The sequence below is a fragment of the Siniperca chuatsi genome, linkage group LG23 (genome assembly GCF_020085105.1).
Source record: "Siniperca chuatsi isolate FFG_IHB_CAS linkage group LG23, ASM2008510v1, whole genome shotgun sequence".
Classification (NCBI taxonomy): Eukaryota; Metazoa; Chordata; class Actinopteri; order Centrarchiformes; family Sinipercidae; genus Siniperca; species Siniperca chuatsi.
The window spans coordinates 18,888,538-18,895,620 of NC_058064.1; positions in this window are offsets into that span (position 1 = coordinate 18,888,538).

The following is a 7,083-nucleotide window of genomic DNA, read 5'->3' on the forward strand; positions in this document are numbered from 1 at the left end:
CTACTGGCAGCTACGGGCGTGGTTTAGGTGGGTGACAGCGAGAAGTGAAGCGACTGTTTGTTCGAAAACAACAATGGCGGCTCCTGCAGAGCTTAGCGCAGATGCTGCTATAGCATCAGTTATATTAGAACTGTAGAGTATTTCTTCATTGAAAGAAGAGCAAAGAACGGCACTGAAGGATGGAAAAGATGTTTTCGCTCTTCTCCTGACTGGCTTCGGCTCTCCTACAATGTCATATGTCAATGATCTGACAGATGGTTCATCCAATCACCTGCCAAATATTTTTTGAAAGTGTCTGCCCTTTTCCAAACAGTATCCATGGATGACTTCTCAGATAGTTCTGTGTAACAAACCATCTGGCGCATCAGGTTAATGGGGTCCTACATGAACACACAATTTTCTGCAAAAGAACAGATTTCTGTATTTCTGTTTTTGTCCTTGCTTTTCTCACAGTTGTTGCCAGCCACTGTCAATCACAACTAATCAAAACACATCCACATAGCCCTGAAGAAGCAGTTTAGCTGAGTTTTTAGCCTTGCTAGCAGCAAGCCTCTAGGGTGACAATGTTGGTCGGTCTACCACTTTGGTTCAAACTGAAATATCTACCGGATGGATTCCCATGAAATTTTGTACAGATATCCATGGTTCCCAGGGGGCCCATCCCACTGACTTTGGTTTCCTCTAGGGCCACCATGACAGTTGTCAGTTTTGAGTGAAATATCTCAACAACTGTTGGATGGATTCCAATGAAATTTGGTACAGACATTTATGCTCTCCTCAGGATCCCCTGAAATTTTATCTAGCGCCACCATCAGGTCTAAATTTTAACCTGGCCAATACTTTGGTTCATGACCAAATCTGTAGTATGTTTAGTGTTAATTAGCAAATGTTAGCATGCTAACATGTTAAACTAAGATGATGACCATGGCAAACATTATACCTCCTTAACATCAACATGTTAACATTTTCATTGTGAGTATGTTAGCATGCTGATGTTAGCACTTAGCTCAAAGCACTACTATGCTACAGCCTTACAGAGCTGCTAGCATGGCTTTAGACTCTTAGGCTGCGTTCAGACTGACTGTACGTGAGCATTATAAACCGTTATGCAGCGTTTGGGCGTCTGATAAGTCTTAAACGCATTCATCTGTTTCTCAAACTGGACTTCTTGGATCATATTTCATTGTCTCACTAAAACAACACGCTGGTTTTTGCTTATTCAGTTATTAATGTTTAATGTCATTGAGAAAAAACTTTGTTCATGGGCTCTCTATGAAATGTGCCTCACAGAGAGGATGATGGAGGAATATTTTCCCAGGTAAGAGAAATCAGAAGGCTGAATCTGTGGGCAGATTGTGAGCAGATGGTGGATTACCGTGACAAGAATTAGCACTGCTAAATATTACAAACAAGAAACAACACACACGCGCGCACACACACACACACACACACACACAAATAAGATACAGTTTATTTAGTCCTTGATACATAGTAGCTATTGATCAGCTGGACTGTGAGCCTTCAATTATGGTAAATATGACACAGTGCTTATCTGTGTGGAATAACATCACTCTGTGCTTCCCACAGTGATCACTCTGGAGTCAAATGTTATGTCTACTCTTGAATGGAAAATTGCCGAGGTGGAATATTTATCCACGCACGCTCTGAAGCAGAATGCCTTGCCTGGATGCTCAAGAGTCACAACTAAGGTCCCATTAGCATTTGATGGTCTCATTAAACAGCCCATTAGGGAGCCTCACTGTGCGGATGGGAGGCTCTGTGTGGCAATTTGCAGTTTGATGGCCACGGGATGCCAGGTGCCCTTGAGAAGTATGTGGCATTTCTCTTCCTAATGGAGGCTCCGCAGTTAGTTTTTGGGAACATTGTTTAGTCTGAGGTGTTATTATTAGGCTGCAGTTTTGACACAGTAGCAAAGTCTGGCTCTGACAATGATGCTATCCAGCCCACATAAGTAAATATTTTACTATTCTGTACCTATGATCCACCTGCTACAGCGTTGTTTCTAAAACAAATCCTATTGACTTCCTCCAGGCTCTGGATTATTTTTCTTATACAGTTTTGAGAGAAATTAACTTCTTGCTTAACACTTTCATAGAGAAGTTAGAGGTTGAGGCCATCAAACCACACCAACAAATACAGTTGGGTGAAAAAAACGAATAAGTGATTGGGGGAACAGAACGGATGCTGATGCTTCCATACAGGGCACCAGGGCTCACTGAATGGTTTGATGAGTATAAAAATATAGCAACAGCTATGGGTGAATTTAGCACGACATGTTAGACAGCGCTCTCCACTGCCATCATCAAAACACCACGTGAGGGAATATCTGTTGGGAGAATGCTGTTCATTAAACACAGTATTTAGTTAGTTCATTGAGCTAAATATTCTTTCTGACAGAATTAAATGAACAAAAACGTTGTAAGAATTTCATTGCCGTCGCTCTTGAAACTCCTCATTCCTGCTAGAAGTAATTATATCCTGCTTACTGGCGAGGAATAATGTCATGATTTTTGCACGCTGTCAACACGTTATTCTTTATTTGATGCTTAATTGGCTGCAGACGCTCGCAGGCGTGTCTCCCCTCAGTCGCAGAGTGTCCTTTGTTAATAATGCAGAGGGATGGTGAAACTTTAATTTTCAACTTCAATGCACTTGCAGTAACTATCTGGTGTGCATTTCCCCTCCTCTAACAGTCAGGTCACTGTCACTGTGTGCAAACAAAGCGGAACTATTTATACACTTAAAACTTGATAGCTCTTGAATGAATCGCCATGGACAATGTGATAGTGGATCCTAGAATAAGACGCCCCGACTGAAATACTATGCTCAGGGAGGGCTGTGACATTTCAGATAACATTTAGAGGCCCGCCTAATTAATATGAGCAAAGGGTGTGTTTCCAAACCTAGTCCACATAGCTAATTCAAATTTATTTCCCAATTACTTCAAAACAACTGCTCTCTTAATACACCTGACTTACTCTTTTGTCAGCTAACTCACTGCTTTGCTCGCCAGCATGGCTGCTGTCACACACACAGGCCCACACAGTGGCTTTAAAGCTAAAATGCTGCTCGGTTACTATGTGCTCCGGGCTGATACATCAGTCTGTAGATCCATCAAGAGCTGCTCAGTTCTCTTTTGTAGATATTCTACTGGTATTGCACTGAAGAGTTTGCTCGTGACATTTATTGCATTGCACTGCATGATGCCCAACATACTGCATATGTCATATTTTTTGTTATGCTAGCAGCATGTCTTTAGGGACTGCAATGTCAGTTGGTCTGTTGGTCGGTCCACCATTTGAAATATCTCAAAAAATATTCCCATGAAATCTGGTTCAGACATTCATGGTCCCCAAGCAATGAATCCTTATGAGTTTGGTGATCCCCTGACTTTTCCTCTAGCGCCACCACAGATCAGAATTTCAATATGTCCAATACTGAAATGAATATGAAATGAAACAACTTAAGTTCCCAACTTGTCCTCTCTTGAAACCCAAATGGCTAAAACTACTCCTTCAGAGATATCAAATCAGGCATTTGATTACTTCTAATCAACTAAAATATGTGTTTATCCTATATGTGTTCATTCCGTGTAATTCTAGCTTACCACAAAAGCCAAACGTCACTAAAATGCCACACTCTAAAAAGAGAAAGAGCATGAACAGAGGAAGCGACAGAGTGCAGACGGAGCAACATTTGGGCTTATTCATTAACTATGCAATTAGTGCAACTCTGTTGGAGCAGAGTAGAATCCAAGGTAGCATTTCAGATGCCACACTCATATGTTGACACCACTGCTAATGGTTAAAAGTACCATACAGACAATTCAGTTGATTCTTGTTTTTTATGTTCATGCTAAAAAGTTTGGATCCAAAATTGGAACTTGAATAAACTACCACTCAGACATGAATGGTGTTTGGACCATCACGGGACACTAAAACTCCACACCTTGTCACGGTGGTGACGGTGGTGTAAATCCCACATCTGGAACACAAAAAAGTAAAAATAGAAATATAATACAGAAATACAAACAGAGAATAAAGTTTCCCTGCAGGTTTTCCAGAGTAATTTTCTATTACTGCAGTCAGGGAGAAAGGAACAATCAATATCTGTCCAACCAAGCTTTCCCAGTAAAACCACAGTCTTCTAATGTTGGCCATTATCACCTGTCTCACTCTGGCTTAAAGGGACAGTTCACCCCAAAATCAAAAATACATATTTTTCCTTTTACCTGCAGTTCTATTTATCCATGTAGATTGTTTTGGTGTGAGTTGCTGGGTTTTGGAAATATCTGCATTTTTTTTAACATAATGGAACTATATCGTCAATCCACAGACCTACATGAAACGGCTCTCAACAAATCTGTGGATTATTTTGAGTAATCAGCTCATGATTTCTGGAAAGAGACATTGCTGTTGAGTTTTTAAAATTAATTTTTTTGCCGCTTTGAGCACCACAAGCCGAATGCATGGCATTTCAAGGCTGGCATGTACTGTGTTTTAGCATGCACTTGGTTCTCATTCCCGTGCAGCAGGGCTCTGAGCAGTGTCTGTCGATGTTACCTCTTTATGTTCTAAAACGACCCTTCTGTTTGGTGCAAATAAAGCTACATCAGCCATACTGTTGCTCACAGGTTGAAGCTCATCACATATCATGCTGACAGCCCAGGCTGCCTCCATAAGTGCAAACTCAGTGGTGAGGATTTTGTTTACAGAAGGAGCTTCTTTGTTATTTGAAACGTTTAAGTCCAAAATGTGAAGTCCACTCCGTGAAAAATAAACTGCTCTCACAAAATGATTGCTGGTGTGAAAATAAAAGTACACAGAGGGTGTATTGCATAATCTGTGTAATGTTTCAATTAGAACTTGATGTCAGTGGCAATGAGTCACTAAGTTAAAAGGAAATGATTGTGTGGGATTTCTATGCTTGCAGATGTGAATAAAGTTAATGAAACTGTAGGAGTTTCCTAGGAGGTAGTGATGTCTAGGGTAGAGAATATCTAACATTAGGAATCCGAAGTATGAATGCATTGTGGATATGGGTTTGATGCCAAGTACATGACCACTTGGAGATACTCAGTCATAAAACAAAAAACACTTTCTATTGTGAGATCGTCTACATATTCTTAAATGTCCTGGTTGTTACGTTGGAGGCAAGGGATGAGATCACCTGCAGCATTCTTCCTGTCATATTTTTGCTGACACCTGCTCATTGCTGTTCACCTGTTTGTAAAATTCATGCATTCGATTTAGGTGAGCCAGCTCCAGGGCCTTTGTGTTGTACATGCTATGCTAATGTCTTACTGGGACACTTAATGGACTGAGCCATCGTTAATTTGATCAGTAACACCTGTGATGACAGGCCAAAATGGCTGCCGTGAAGTAAGTTAGCTTAAGTTAGCAATAATAGAGTTGGCAGTAACTGAACTTATTTGCATGTCAGAGAGTGTTATTTTAATTTGACCTCCTGCAAATTCCAGAACGAACAGTTTAAATTAGGTTGACATAGTGCTTATTAAGAGCCATTGTGAACTGAATTTCATGATACAAAACTTGTTTTAGTTATAGGCTACAAACTGAGATTTTCAAAGGAGGAAAAATAATTTAAACATGTAAGTTTCTGTAAACAAACTTAAAAATGACTTTCTTTCTATCTTCTTCAGCCACTTCAAGGTGCCCTTGCCCAATCTCCCAGCTCACCAACCACCAGTACCACTCTATGATTCCACCTGCCGCTCTCAAGTGTTAGAAAATCATCCCTGAACGACTCCAGTTATCTGGTCCACTGTCTATTCCTGTGCTGCTGGCCAGCATGACTCAGGGAAACGTTCACTTATGAGTTTTTCTCTACATGGAAGGCACACGTGGGAGGGCTTTCTCTTGTGGGAAAGCGTAGGATGACAGATCTGACCTTTGGGCTCGTGCCAGATATATCGCTCGGAGAGAGTAGACGCTGAGCAGCGCGCCTGGTGTTAGTAACATACAGCCCGGTGCTGCCTGATGGATGAATCACTCTGAAATCCTCACAGTCTCACTGCCTCTGGATTGTTCAGGGTCAAGAGCGAGAGATTTTGTATGAGTCCGTCTGTGTTTTGAGATGCCTCATTAGATGCCATCATCTGAAGTATAGATTAGGATCCTTTTGCATTTACTAACAAATCAACACACATGTGTTCTCCTGGAAACCTACTGAGAAATGTTCTCTCATATGGTGGGATGCTGAACACAAGTGACCAGTGTTGATTAGTAGGACCCCTAGTAATAGGCACTCATGTTTGGTGCAGTTTATTTACACTCACATTCACATCTACTCCTTCTGTTTTGTTGGCTTTGACCGGTGAGAAAAATGCAGTTTGAACTCAAGTGGGACCAAATGATGGCTGCGACATGCCAAAATAGAGAGGTTTATGTGTGTGGGGTGAAGGATGTTTACAACTTGTAGCTATCAGGTGCATGCTGGGAAAGCTAAGTTTAACAAAATGAGGTGAGTCTGGGGTCTGGATTGATGCTCTTATTTAACAGTTACTTTGTGTTTCTTAACTGGCATTAATACCAGGGAAGAAGGTACATTATTATAAAAAATGCATACATACAATCATGCATCTTTAATCCCATGGACTGGTTGGCTGGTCCTGTTCATTATTATAAATATCTGGCTGAATTACAGGGAAATTAAATAAAATGATGCACAATGATGACATCTAGAATTTTCAATTTGATGCAATTGTGCAGCTACGAAAAATGGATCTTGGGTTTGAATATTTAATTTGATATAACCGTGATATCCATCTGCTGATGAGGTCCATTAGATGTGACTGAATGCGGCGGAAGATTTCCGTTAAGTGGCTCTTGGGCTAAGATTTTTTTGTCAAATTGGTATTTCCAAGGTCAATAATTGTGATATAGCTTTAGTGAAGCACTAGAATGAGCAGACACTGTGATGTTTTCCAACTTTGTAGAAAAATGTGTTACTTAAGGGGAAATTTAAAGGGAACACTAGGAACATGAGGGTTCAAGCAGTTAAAGGGAAAGAGAAGTTTATTGCACAAATCAGTAAAATGTC